General features: G+C 41.4%; 1 long non-coding RNA gene across 1 annotated transcript in view; it reads right to left on the bottom strand.

The window, feature by feature from the left end:
- Positions 1–2446, bottom strand: part of LOC138809593 (uncharacterized) — a 36799-nt gene extending 34353 nt beyond the window's left edge. Inside the window, exon 1 of the long non-coding RNA XR_011366897.1 lies at positions 2177–2446. This is a non-coding gene — a long non-coding RNA (uncharacterized lncRNA). The remainder of the gene's footprint in view (positions 1–2176) is intronic.
- Between the last annotated feature and the right edge of the window lie 11965 nt (positions 2447–14411).

Below are 14411 nucleotides of genomic sequence, written 5' to 3'. Positions count from 1 at the left end.
CTAGCCTTGAGCAAAAGAAGTCCACAGACAAAGCCCAGACCCTGAATTCAAGCTCCAGGATGGGCATAAACAACAACAACAACAACAAAAAGGCATACAAACTGTCAGTGTACCAAAGGGAAAAGACAGCCTGGATAAACCTGCCTTTGCCCTTCTGACCTTTGGCCTCAGAGAACCTGCCCCCACCAGCATCAGCAACTTCCTCACTTCCATAGCAGAAAGTGGTGTGGCCCTTGATGGTATCCTTCCAGGAAGGGAAAATGTAGGTGCTGGCAACCATATCAAAGCCTTCGATTGTTTAAAAACCTTTATACCTCTGATCACCAAGCCACAGAACCCAAGGGCTGTCCAAGGCCTATGGAAACTTTGAAACAATAGACTTGGCCCCTTGCCTGTCTGATTGCCTGGATTTCTGAAAGAAAGCTACATATGTTCCAGACCTATCATCAGTCTACCCACCTTCTTCCAGAGGGTTCTTACAAGTTATTGGCAGAGCTGATGCCTGCACACTTAGAGTTGGGAGTTGAGATGAATGCATTCTGCTCTTTGAATGCTAAGACTAGAATAAGCTGGAGAAAATTCCATCAGGGCACAATGTTCACAAGGGCGCCAAAAGACTCAGTAGCCATGATGAATATTTTAATGCAAGCATGGAAAAAGATATCATTTATTTGTTCACGGCATGTTTTGGTGAGTCCTTAAATTCTGCTCTCTGAGCCAAGGGGCTTCTGGACTTCCTCCTCAGAGCTTCCCTCCTCAGGTTCTACTATCAAATGGTGTCCACAAACACTCAGAAATCTAAGCTGGAAAAGCCCATCAGGATGACTGGCCAGGAGGAAAGTGAGGGCTGGATAACTAAGGCCTTATTTCTTGAGACCTAGATGTTGAAAGTACAGGCTCTGGAGTTCCTAAGAGTTCTGCCAGAGCTTGCAAGTAGAAAGTTGCCTCTAAGAACCTGAATTCAATCCTAGTACTTTTGCATGGGTGCGCACACACACACACACACACACACACACACACACACACACACACACACACACACACACACACACACACACACACACACACACACACACACACACACACACACACACACACACACACACTTCTATATAAAAAATAGACAGACGGATAGATTGATATCTTTTTTCTGGGTGAGGGGCACATCACTGGGGCTTAAATTCAACTCCTTGTACTGTTTAGGCAAGTGCTCTACTTCTGGAACTATTCATCTAGTTCTTTTAGCTTTAAGATAATTTTTTTTGTATCTGTGCCAGTCCTAGGACTTGAACTCAGGTCCTGGATGCTATCTCTGAGGTCTTTTTTTTTGGGGGGGGGGGGTCTGGTCGTGAGGCCTGTACTCTGGGCCTAGGCGCTGTCCCTCAGCTCTTCAGCTCAAGACTAGCGCTCTACCACTTGAGCCACAGCGCCACTTCCGGCTTTTTTCTTTTTGGTTATGTGGTGCTGAGGAATCGAACCCAGGGCCTCAGGCATGCAAGGCAAGCACTCTACCACTGAGCCACCTTCCCAGCCCTCTGAGGTCTTTTTTAACTCAAGGGTACCACTTTACAATTTGAGCCACAGCTCTACTTTTGGCTTTTTGTTTGTTAATTGGAGATAAGAGTCTTAAGGACTTTCCTGCCTGGGCTGTCTCCAAACTGTGAGCCTCAGATCTCAGCCTTCCTGGGTAGCTAGGATTATAGGTGTGTGCCACCAGCTTAAGATAATTTTGTTGTGGTGGTGGTGGTTGTGGGGCTTGAACTCAGGGCCTGGGCACTGTTAAGATAGGTTCTCACATTTTTGTCCTGGAAAGGCTTAGAGTGATTATCCTATTTAGAGATACATGTGTAAACCACCAAGCCCAGCTTTTTTTTTTTTTTTATTGGTTAAGATGGAGTCTCTTGAACTATTTTGACCAGATTGGTCTTAAACATTGATCTTCCTGATCTTTGTTCTCCAAACAACTATAATTATAGGTATTTAAAGATTTTCTCTCAAATTTCCCCCCCCCCATACCAATGCAGCTTCTTCTTTTAGGCATGCAAAAGAGAGTGGGCTTTGCCAGGGAGGTGAGGAGACATCCACACAATCCCCGGAGTGTCTTTAGAATGTTCTTCCCAATGAGTAGAGTATCAAGTTCATTTACAAACTCTGATAGTCCCTAGAAGGAAGTTACCTGGGCTAATTTGATGTTTTAGAAGGATGCAGGTAAACAAAAGGTAGTTTCCATTAGGTCATGATGTTTTTTCCACTTCTTGTTCTTGCCTATTTTACTGTGTTCCGGTGTGAAACCACAGAGTTTCAAAATCAGATAAAACTTATCAAAGGCCTGTCCCAAGATCTTTGTTAACCATCTAACATGGTGATTAAACTAGATTTCACGCAGCTAGCCATTTTCAACTGACAGGCTTTATCAACTGAATCAGCACACAGAAATGCATGTCACAAACACTATGAACTCACTGTCTTCAATCAGTCTCTTAGTCCTGAGCTTGAGCCTCTTGAGATTTCTTTTCCTCCAATGCTGACCTGATGGAGATGAGGTGGCATTCACTTCAGTACCCAGAGTCCCTAGATTGACTCACAGTCAGTGGGCTCTTTCCCCCCCTCACCTGAGTCTTGTGAGAAAGCATGGACAGGCAAAGCCTTTAGACCTGTGAGGGTCTTCCTACCAACAGACTGGGATAGACCAAGGTTCACTGGTTCTCAGAAATAGAAGTGGCGGAGTGGAGGGGAGGGAGCAGCTCTATGTTGCTATGGCAACCAAGGGCAACACAGCAGCAGCTGTGCCCAGTGAGCTTCTGTACCCCACAGGGACAAGGCCTAGCTCAATCTGGGGAAAAGTCAGCATCCAGAGTTCTCAGTGATATAGAGGAAACCAGGAGGAAGCAGTCAATAGCTAGTCACCAATGGTTCACAGCCATAATATCAGAGCAGGAAAGATCTGTACAGATCAGTCAGTCCCACCCTTCACTTTACTGACACAGGAACTGGAAGTCTGGAAAGATCAGAGTCCTACTGCCAGTGGATGTCAAAGCCAGAGCGTCCACCCCTATGGCCTTCTGTGTATATAGAGGTTCAACTGTTTGCCAACACTTTGACATGCTTTAATTTCATCAGATCCTGGGCTAAGAGTAAATATTTATTTATCCCTCTTCAATAGAAAGACCAAATGAGGATGGCTCAGTTTCTACCTGGAAGGATAGATAGTAAGAGTTCTTTTCTAATGGAATTTTCATTAGGATTAAAAAAGTTAATAGCTCTAGGATTCAGGAGAATGTACTGAAGATAGCCCATTCTCTCATATTCTGAATAATTAAGGGGCAGGAAAGAAGAAACAAAAACAACTAGTACCAAAATATCTACTGTGTCACCAATAGGTCTCACACTGGAATTAGTGGTCTTTGTTTATGGGTAACTGAACCCCAGAATTAGACAGGGTAATCATCTCAATTGGAAACTGTCCTTAAACAGCAGAGCATAGGGAACAGAGATTCAAGTGTTCTGTCAAAAGGGCTGGCTGGCCACTGGATGAAGAAAAGGGATGAACCGGATATTCCCATTTCCCACTCCAGATCACTTCCTTCCGTGCTCCTCACCACCGCCCCCTCTTCCTGGGGAGGAGTGAGTCAAAGAGTAGGGAGAACTCAGAAAAAGAAAACCTCAGGGCTGAAAGAGAACCTAATCAATATGCATAAAGCACTTAGCACTGGGCTCAATAGTAAGTGGTCATGAAAGTTAGCATTACTATTACTATTCTAGCTGTAGCTTATAAATCACACACTATTCAGTATAATTTCTCTAATTGGATCTGCCCTCATTTGGTGTGCAACCCTAAGCAGGTTTCTTCACTTCCCAAAGCCTTGGTTTCCCGCTGACCATGTGGAAGTATTATATAATGCTAATATAGGGCAAGTCCTCCCTATAATAGGAATAATTATGTGATTTAAAAAAAAGGCTTAGCACAATGTCTGGAACATAATAAATATTTAATGAATGGCAAGTACTGTTATAACAAAACAAAACAAAACAAAAAACCTTGAGAATTCAGAGCAAAATAAATTCAAAAGGAAAGAGATATTTTGGATTTAAAGAGACATGGACAAGGCCAGGAACCGGTGGCTCACACCTGTAATCTTAGTTACTCAGGAGGCTGAGATCTGAGAGTTGCAGTTCAAAGCCAGCCCAGGCAGGAGAGTCTTAACTCCAATTAATCAACAGAAAACCGGAAGTGGCTTGTGGCTCAAGTGATAGAGTGGAGACCGAGGTGGGGGGTGGGGGAGGGAGGAGGGGAATCAGAGAAATCACTTCATGTAGATGCAAAGTCTAGACACTTAGGTTTTAAGCCTGTTTGCTCCTGGGAGTAAAGCCTTGTAAGTGTGGCTAAGCCCTCTGGGCTTTTCCCTATCACAATACAAAGAGATGTCTAGTATTCACCTTGGAAAGATGATGGTATGTTTGAGTCTGTGAGCTCTTGAGGTCCTAGAACCCTGCCAGTGCTTAGAAGAGAAGATCCCAGGTTTCCTTGTATAACCACTGCTTTGTCTGTTGCACCCAGTAGTATCTGGAATACAATACATATTTATGATTTCTTGAGAGCTGTGGATGTGACTTGATGCAGCCTAGCATGCACAGCATCTTAGGTTTGATCCCCAACATCACCGAAATAACAAAAAGAAAAATTGAAATCAAAGTGGATGGGACAGATAGCTCTCCAACCACACAGCCAGGTGCAAGATGGTACCCAAAAGGAAGTGGTCTCTCTACTTTTGTAGATCGAAGTAGGTAGATACACTGAATGTGGAACCTGAAGCACTCATCCTTGACCAGTCTTGTTGGGAAGGAAAAAGAGGTATGTTGTATAATAATCCCCAAACCATTGATTTAGATGTTATTTTGAATATAGGAACTTGAGTTATTCATGCCATATTTCTTACATAAAATGAGATGCAATACCTTAATAATCAGGGCAAACTACAGAAATAGCCTCCTCCTTTTTTGGTTCATTGTACTTCTCTTGTATTTTTATTTTTAAATTTTATGGTAAAGGTGATTTAGAGGGGTTATAGTTACACGTGTCAGGTAATGAGTACATTTCCTTTTGAACAGTGTCACCCCCTCCTTCATTCTCTCTCAGCTTTTCCCCTCCCAACCTTCCTCTCTCCAAAGTTGTATATATTTCTAGCACAGTGTCTAGTGGATTTCACTGTTCAATTGGTTCACCCTTGGTCCCACCATTTCTGTGCTCCCCCTTCCTCTCCTCAAATCAGAAACAGCCCATTTCGAGACAGGGATGGATGTAGGACTCGGGCATATTTAATCAAATTTCACCCCCAATTTTCTCTTTCATGCAAGGAAAGCTACAAGTACATGTTATGTAATGGTAAGACTGAAACAACACAATGTCCAGCTATAGAACATATCAACACAATAGAATAGTGGAGGTCTGTGAAAAAGAAAGAAAAGTAGGATCTCTGTCAACATTGGTCTTTTCTGTTTGTTTAATTTACTTTCTCAAAGATTTTCAATGAGTATATATATATATATATATATATATATATGAGTATTTATATATATATAGTGACATTTAATTCATATATTGTACTCCATCACCCTTACCCTATCACTCTTCCCTATATCCCTCTCTTAAAAATATCAACAATGGTTTCATTGTTCTATTTGCATGCATACATATAAAGTACTTTGATTGTGTTCATCCTCATTAACGCTCTCTCCTCTTGCTAATACCTCCCCCTACCCTAGCTTTCTCTCTCCTGTCATTCTTTTTTTTTTTAGTGTATATTAATTGGTGCCAAGGGGGTTCACGAAAGTATTTCTCATGTACCTAGAAAGTACTTAAATCAGAATAATCCTATTGCTTTTTTTCTATCCCCTGCCCTTAATTGTTTAACATTTTTACATAATTGTGTCGTATTCACACATAGATACATATATTTAGATATTCCTCTTTTTAAATTTTATTTTACTTTAAAAATGCTGTTTTTAATCTTTAATTTACTTTTTTTTTTTCTGGTCCTGGCGCTTGAACTCAGGGCCTGGGCACTGTCCCTGAGCCTCTTTGTGCTCAAGGCTAGCACTCAACCACTTGAGCTGCAGTGCCACTGTTGGCTTTTTTTTTAAGTTTAATAGAAATAAGAGTCTCATAGACTCTTCTGCCCAGGCTGGCTACGAACCACAATCCTCAGTTCTTAGCCTCTTAGGTAGCTAGGATTACAGGTATGAGCCACTAGCGCCTGTCTTTAATTTACTTTTAATTGAAACATAAAAGTATAAAAACTGTACATATTAATGTAAGACAATGTGGTTTCAAACATTTATTTTATTTATTTATTATTTATTTATTTAGTGCCAGTACCAGGTCTTGAACTTAGGGCCTGGGCTCTGTCCTTTAGATTTTTATTTAAAGCTGGCCTTCTACCATTTGAGCCATACCTTAACTTTTGACTTTTTGCTGGTTTATTGAAGGTAATAGTCTCAGTGACTTTTCTTCCCAGGCTGTCATTGTGAGCAACCTGGCTCTTCTAGCTCTTTGAAGTCTATGATACATAATTTTTATCTGTATCCAGCCTAGTCAACAGCGGCCAGAACATCTTTTTGATATCTAACTGTAACTCAGCATCCATTAATCAACTTCTCCCCATCCCTCCTTCCTCCCTGCTCTCCCCTATCTCTAAAAACCACTATGAAATTTTTTAAATTCCATATGTGAGTGTTATCATGCAGTGCTTGTATTTACTAAGGTTTGATGAGTGTTTCCCCTAAAGGCCTGTGGGTTGGTCTCAAGGTAGTCTGTTGGAAGGTACAGCAGACCTTTAGGAGGTGGTGCCTCATGTGGGATCAAGGTTGTAAGATACAGGCCCTTAAAGGGATGGTGGACCTTGTCACTTCCTTTTTGTTTCCTAATTGATGAAGCCCATAGATTGGGTCTGCCATATGTTCTCCTGGTGATATGCTACCTTGCCAGAGCAGTAATGCCGCTTGATTATGGATTGGAATTCCCAGAACCATAACTATTTTCTTTTCATAAGTTAATTAATTGGCTCTGGCATTTTGTTATAGTGACAGACTGCTGACGAATACAATATTTAACCTAATTTGATACCTTTGTATTCACCCAAGAAAAAGAAACTTCTCTAAAGTATTTCAAGAAATTACATAGAGAGTTTATTAGGATAATAAATAAAAATCAAACAAATTTTTAGAAGAATCAGGATCAGAACTTTAACATACCATTAAGAATCCAATTTCTGCTCTCCTACAATGTTGTGTGATTTAAAGATGACAAGAAAGTGCTCAAAATTAGAGTACCTGCTTTGAAATGGCTGAAAAACTTATTAGCCTGATCTCTCTCTCTCTCTCTCCTCTCTCTCTCTCTCTTCTCTCTCTCTCTCTCTCTCTCTCTCTCTCTCTCTCTCTCTCTCTCTCTCTCTCTCTCTCTCTCTCTCTCTCTCTCTCTCTCCTACCTTCCCTCTCTCCCTCTCTCCCACCCTTCCCTCTCTCTCTCTCAGAATCTTGGATTATGGCTTTGCTTTCTTGATTTATTTTATTTTAGTGCACTAAGATGTGCAATATATTACATGAGATTTCTAAAATACTTTTGGGTCTTGGATGGGTCTCACAGTGCTTGATAAATAGCAAGCTGATTTGGAAATTTAGTAGGTATTTGCTTCCATCTTGTCTCCTCTTTGCCTGCTTGTATACAGTTTCCCAACTTCAACCTACAAGCCAGCAGCGATTGAGTGCCTTCTGGCTTGTCTGTGCCAAGTGCAATGGAGAACAACAGGGAAAAGAAAACACATGTCTCTCCCCCTGCTCCCAGATCAAAATAGGGAGATGAGGAACAATAGGGCAACCACTTTTTCCAGTGAGCCAGCCTCCTGTAGTGGGGTTATATAACCTCCTCTAGTGAGAGGTTATGTAACAGTGAGAGGCAGTATTTGCAGTCATTACTAACGTTTAATTTTCCCCTTTATCAAGATATATGTTTGTCTACCTGTTTAACTGGCTAGCTAAACTAAGTGATTTATTTTCGTCATTCCTATAATATGGGGCTACCTAAAAAGGCAAGGGGGCATTTTTCTGAGGGGATATAATACAAGTAAGTTCTATATAAATTTCCATAAAAGACAAGGTAGTAGCTAAGGTCTTCAGTTACTTGTACAACATTTTGGCATCAATAGAGCACTTTACAGAGAGATGTTTCCCTCTTAACAGTGCTTGGAACAAGCCACTGTTGTGAATATTCTCCACCCTCCTTTCTTATTTCAGTCATTTCCCTTATATAAATAAACTCAGTCACTTTTTCCCTTTAGGTTCAAGTTTACTGATGTAGGCAGTACCTTTCCCAGTGAGCCAGCCTCCTCTAATCTCTACACTGCAGTTTATCTTGAGCCTTGTTGCAAATGCAAATCCTTGATTGACTTCATGCACTTGCCAAAGGATCCTTCCAATCTGGTGTTACATTTCTTTTTTTTTTTTTTTTTTAAGCAACACTGTATAATTCTCAAATCCTGAGAAAGCAAAGCCATAATCCCAGATCCAGAGAAAGAAGGAGGAAGGGAGGGAGGGAGGGCGGGAGGGGGAGAGGGGAGAGAGAGAGAGATCAGGCTAGTAAGTTTTCCTAGCCATTTCAAAGTAGGCACTCTAATTTTGAGCACTTTCTTGTCATCTTTAAATCACACAACATTGTAGGAGAGCAGAAATTGGATTCTTAATGGTATGTTAAAGCTCTGATCCTGATTCCTCTAAAAATTTATGCTTGATTTTACAAGGTCTGTGCCTTCTCTAATCAAGATGAGGACATGAAAGAAATTGTTTCATACTTAGCAAAACTCCTTGGAGGGAATTGCAAATAGTGAGACAATGAATCCCTCAAAGAAACACACCTGAGAGGGTACTTTAGCCTGTAGGAAATTTGCCCCTAGGATTTCCAGACCTAATTGTTCAGGGTCTCCATGTGACAGCATTTGTCTTGACTTATAAAGTCCTGTTAGGCTCTCTTTTGTTTTGTTTTGTTTTTGTTTTGTTTTCCTGTTGGTCATAGGGCCTGAACTCTGGGCCTAGGCTCTGTCCCTTAGCTCTTCAGCTCAAAGCAAGCTCTCTACCGCTTGAGCCACAGTACTGCTTCCAGTTTTCTAGTGGTTTAGTGGAGATAAGAGTCTAATAGAGTTTCCTGCCTGGGCTGGCTTTGAACCGTGATCCTCAGATCTCAGTCTCTTGAGTAGCTAGGATTACAGGCGTGATAGGCTCTCTTTTGATTAGAAGTCAAATTAACATGGCATCTGAGACTTCTATCTGTTGAGTACTTCTGGAAATCCAGAGCTGCTATATTTGTTAATACACGGATGGCTTTTTGCTGTTGCTATGAAGATATAAAATGTGGCCAGCTTTCCCCATGAAGTGAGTCACTGGATTTTTCTTGCTGTCATTACAAGATCTAAACTCAGTTTACCTAAATAAAACTCTGTAACAACTTATTTACATAAAATGCCTAAAATGGGTAAATCCCCAGAAACAAAAAGTAAATTCACGGTCGCCTAGGGCTTGGAGAATTTGGAGGGAGGAAAATGTCCTAAAATTATTCATGGTGGTGTTTGCGCAATTTTATGACTGCACTAAAACCATTGAATTGTATATTTTAAATGGGCTAACTAAATGGAATGTGAATTGTCTCTCCATAAAATTGTTATTTAAGAGAGAGAGAGAGAGAGAGAGAGAGAGAGAGAGAGCTGGGTGTGGTAGCACACACCTACAATTGAAGCACTTGTGAGGCTAAGGCAAAAGAAATAAAGTTCAAGGCCAGACTGGGCTTTACACAGTGAATTCCATTCCAGGCTGGGCTAAATGATGAGACCTTGTCACACACACACACACACACACACACACACACACACAACCAACACACACACACACACACACACACACACACACACACACACAACCAACACACACACACACACACACACACACAACCAAACCAAAGCAGGCAACGGGAGGGAGGAGAGTGGGGGGAGGGGGCAGGTCCATGGCTTTGTTCCAGCTGAGACAACCACTATGTATTAACCAAGAGGAAGAGTCTGGTCTTCCACCCTGTCTACTCTTACTTTATACACAGTTTCTATTTTGGTCTTTTTTAATAGTCTTGTTATAGTTATGAGCAATTGTTAAGTCAAAAACCACAGTGAGGCCTTGGTAACAGCTTACCCTGTTTTCAATCAACAATAAACATGACTAACATCACTATGGCTCAACTTAACCACGCACATGGACTCAGGACGTTTGGGACATGTGCTAGGAACTGGAGAGATGGTGGTTGACTAAGATACTAGTAAAGACTGCGAAAATACCTTCCCCAGTCCTGGAAGGGGGAAAGTTGCTGGTGAACTAACTGTGAGGACATGTGAGTTCTCTAGCTTCACCATGAGATAGATGTCAGCTGGGAATTTGTAAGAAAAGCAGATTTGAGGATCTATGTTCAAAGCCAGTCCAGGCAAACAAATCTGAGACTCTTATTGCCAATTAACCAGAAAAAAAGCTGGAAGTGAAGGTGTGGCTCAAGTGGTAGAGTGCTAGCCTTGAGTGAAAAATCCAAGCAAGAGGGCAAGGCCCTGAGCTCAAGCCTAAGTACTACACATAAAAACAAATGAACAAACAAAATTTGCTTTTTATATATCCTATTGGTTCTGTGTTAGACTTTATTAGACTTTGCCAGAAAACCATGCAGACATCCAGGTACAAAGAACAAAGGAAGGGTTTATTTGCCAGCAAAGGGATTGGCAAGACCCCTTTTCACAAGAGAGAAGTGCTGGCTATTGTGTGAGGTGACCTATATAACCTACAAGGTTTAGGAGGGGCTAGGACAGGTTAGGAGGAAGAGACCCTGGTGTGGATGTGTGGACCAGGGGTTTCATCATGGAAGGCTGCTGCCCAAGTAGTAGATAAGGGGTCTTGCAGTTGCCCAGATTTGAAGGCCACTCTAAGGGGATCTTACTGGCTTGAATGGTTGGGGCTGCCCAAAGGAGTGTCATCTCAAGGAGGACGGAGGCTGATTATTTACTCCCTTTACTAAATGGAGCTAGTGTTACCTAGGAAAGGAGCATGCTGAGCTATGAGAAAGGAGGCTATTGGGCTAACATTCTCTTTCTCTGAGGAACCCTAATACAGGCTGTATCATATCCCAGGATTGTCTCTACGATTAGAATGAAAGCAAAAGATCATAAGACAGCCATCCAGGCCCAGGGGCCTAGGTCTCAGTGCATTGACTGAGTAGCAGAGCCGATCTGAGAGGGGTATAAGAAACCTTCATAATGTCTTTCAACTAGAAAAGAATTGTTGGAAGACTCGCATTCCCAGTATGGCTAGTCTAGCTATCGTCATGGCTTGGATAAACATGGCCTCCTCAACTAAACTACTAATCAAAGTCCTGACCACAACATCTGAGTCTTGACAGAGAAAACCTCAAGGAAGCTAGTCAAGGACTAACTCTAATCTTTATAAAAGATAGAAAGCTGAAGACATCTCTACATTAAGTTGTGTGTGTGTGTGTGTGTGTGTGTGTGTGTGTGTGTGTGTGTGTGTGTGTGTGTGTGTGTGTGTGTGTGTGTGTGTGTGTGTGTGTGTGTGTGTGTGTGTGTGTGTGTGATGGACCTTCCTGCTTGGGCCGGCTTTGAACCACAATCTTCAAATCTCAGCCTCCTGAGTAGCTAGGATTACTGGCTCACATTCAACTTATTAAGTGGTGGAAGCTGGCCCTTGAAGCTCTACTAAAAAAAAAAAATACAAATCCATCCTTGAAAGCCCTCATACTTACATACAATACTTCACCGCAGTCAACAGGGCTGAAATAAAATAATAATGCCCACACAGTCATTCTTATTGGGAACTATAAACTACTTTAAAATATACAGAGAAACCTATCATAAACTAGTGTCAATCTGGCTTCGCATACACAAGGCCCTGGGTTCTCTTCCCACACCAGAAAGGAAAAAGAAAAAAAAAAAAAAGAGTCAGTCTGGAAAAAGACGAAAAGAGAAAGGGGGCTTTCTCAGTCCTTGGGAGAAAGAGATGGAAACTCCCTGTGAACAGAGTTGTATAAGAGATGGCATGGAGGCTACGTGAGAAAGCAGAGAGCAAAAGGCAAAGGCTAAAGTCAACTGAAACAAGGAACTCATTCACCCAAAGCCTAATCTGAGCCAGAGTGGTGAACGTTCTCACCTCTGAGGCTCTGACACATGTCCACACTTTGGAACGTAGCACAACTTTCTGAAATTGTAAACATTTTTGTGCAACTATCCTGGCTTTGCAACTCAATTTTAAGGCAGACCTTTAATTTTCTTTTGATGGTACTGGTTCAAGGCCTTGAACTTGCTAGACAGATACTCTACCACTTGAACCACATATATCATTAATTTTAAATTAATATGATTTTACTAATTTTGAATGGGATCCCACATTTAGGTTCAGCAGGCCTGGGCTGTGCTCCTATTTATGCTTCCTATGGAGCTGGAATGACAGGGGCGTGCCACTGTACTCAGGTTTTCATTGATTGTCATGGGGGCCTCGTAAATTTTGCGCATGGGCTAAACTGTAATCATGATCTGTGATCCCTCCAAATAATTTCCACCACTGTCCAGTAATGAGGGTTACAAACATGAGCTTGACTTGCTCTTTATTTTTGTTGGTCATGGAGCTTGAACTCAAGCCTACGCATTGTCCCTGAGCTCTTTTGCTCAAGACTAGCACTCTACCACTTTGAGCTACAGTACCACTTCTGGGTTTCTGGTGGTTAACTGGAGAAAAGAGTTTTACAGACTTTCCTGCCCAGGCTGGCTTTGAACTGTGATGCTCAGATCTGTCTCCTCAGTAGCTAGGATTACAGGCTTACACCTGTAATCCTATAGGCTAACCTTTAAAAACAACAACAAAACCCAACTGTATTCGTTCTTTAGCACAACAGCAATAGGTATTTTGTTTTATTGTTTTGATATGTTATATAATTCTTTATTTCATGTGTGTCAGTTCTGGGGCTTGAACTCAGGACCTGGACAGTGTCCCTGAGATATTTTGCTCAAGGCTATTGCTTTACCACTTGAGCCAGATTTTATTATTATTATTATTATTGTTGTTGTTGTTATTATAAAGGTGAGATGAAGAAGGGTTACAGTTACATAAGTCTGGTAAAAAGCATATTTCCTTTTGGACAATGTCACTCCTTCCCTCACTTTTACAAGCTGTATAATTCATTTTCAACGTAAGTGTCAAATGAGTTCTATTGCTGCCTAAGCTAGCTTCAAACTGTGATCTTCAGATCTCATCCTCTGAGTAGCTAGGGTTACAGGCATGAGCCACTGGTGCCCAGCTTGTTATATAATCATGTGCTGATTTCTTCAGCCCCACTTGAGATCATGACAAGACTTATTCTCCTTCCCCTCCCTACCATAGATCATTAAGGGGAATAGGCTCTACTTTCTTTGTCAGGGTTAATGCACATTTTTGATATTGCAAGGAAAAACTGTTCACATAGAGTAGGGAGTACTGAAAACCAACTTTTCCTTCTGCTTGTCAGAAAATGCTCTGAAGGGTCACTCCTCACCAGATAGCAGGAGCTAGAAGGCCACTGGCATTGCCCTGTAAAGTATAGGGCTTAGTCAGATCTAGCCCTCTCCTCTGTTGCTCAGTTTTTGCTCCTTGCTTCTGTTCTTGGCTGACAATCCTTTGTTTATCCACTCTTGGCCCAAGTGAAAGGGTTTAAGCTACTACGTTCAGTCACTATGTTGAGCAATATACGTATAATATCTCATTTAATCACAACAATCCCACAGAATGGTACTTTAGTACTTATCTGACAGATGAGAGGCTCAGAATGATTACAACACTGGGAAATCCAGTATTTGAGCCAAGATTTGCTTGACTTTCCATCCCAAACCCTTTCCATATGTTCATGATCTGGTACTGTTTTGCATTCCTAGCCCACAAGACAAAAATTTCAGATCAATATCCTTGCTAGCTATGGTACACTACATGGCAAATGACAGTTTCTGGGACAGTTCTAAGGGACCCATCACTCAAGGGAAGGGATCGCTGCTTCAGTGTAAGGTCTTTTCATGGTTGGAATATTCTTGAAAATGAGCTGGGTGGGAACTTAGGGTTTCACCCTGAAAATCCCAACAAATTCTCAGCAAATTCATAATTGTATAGGTTTAGAAAAGAGATACGTGGGTGGTTTTTTTTTTTTTTTTTTGGCAGAAGTAGTTGGAGTCTGGCAGTAAACAAAAACCATATAATGAAATTTCATTTCAATATCCTGGGTTTTTTTCTTCCTCCTTTTGTTGATTTTTGAGAATTTTTTCCCAAGCAAGGAGTTATGCAATAAGATTTAAAACTTGCCAAAG

This window comes from Dipodomys merriami, unplaced genomic scaffold, assembly GCF_024711535.1.
Source record: "Dipodomys merriami isolate MVZ:Mamm:240054 unplaced genomic scaffold, mDipMer1.0.p SCAF_5, whole genome shotgun sequence".
Classification (NCBI taxonomy): domain Eukaryota; kingdom Metazoa; phylum Chordata; class Mammalia; order Rodentia; family Heteromyidae; genus Dipodomys; species Dipodomys merriami.
Note: the sequence above shows the minus strand (reverse complement) of the source record. Positions and strands in the feature narration are given on the sequence as shown.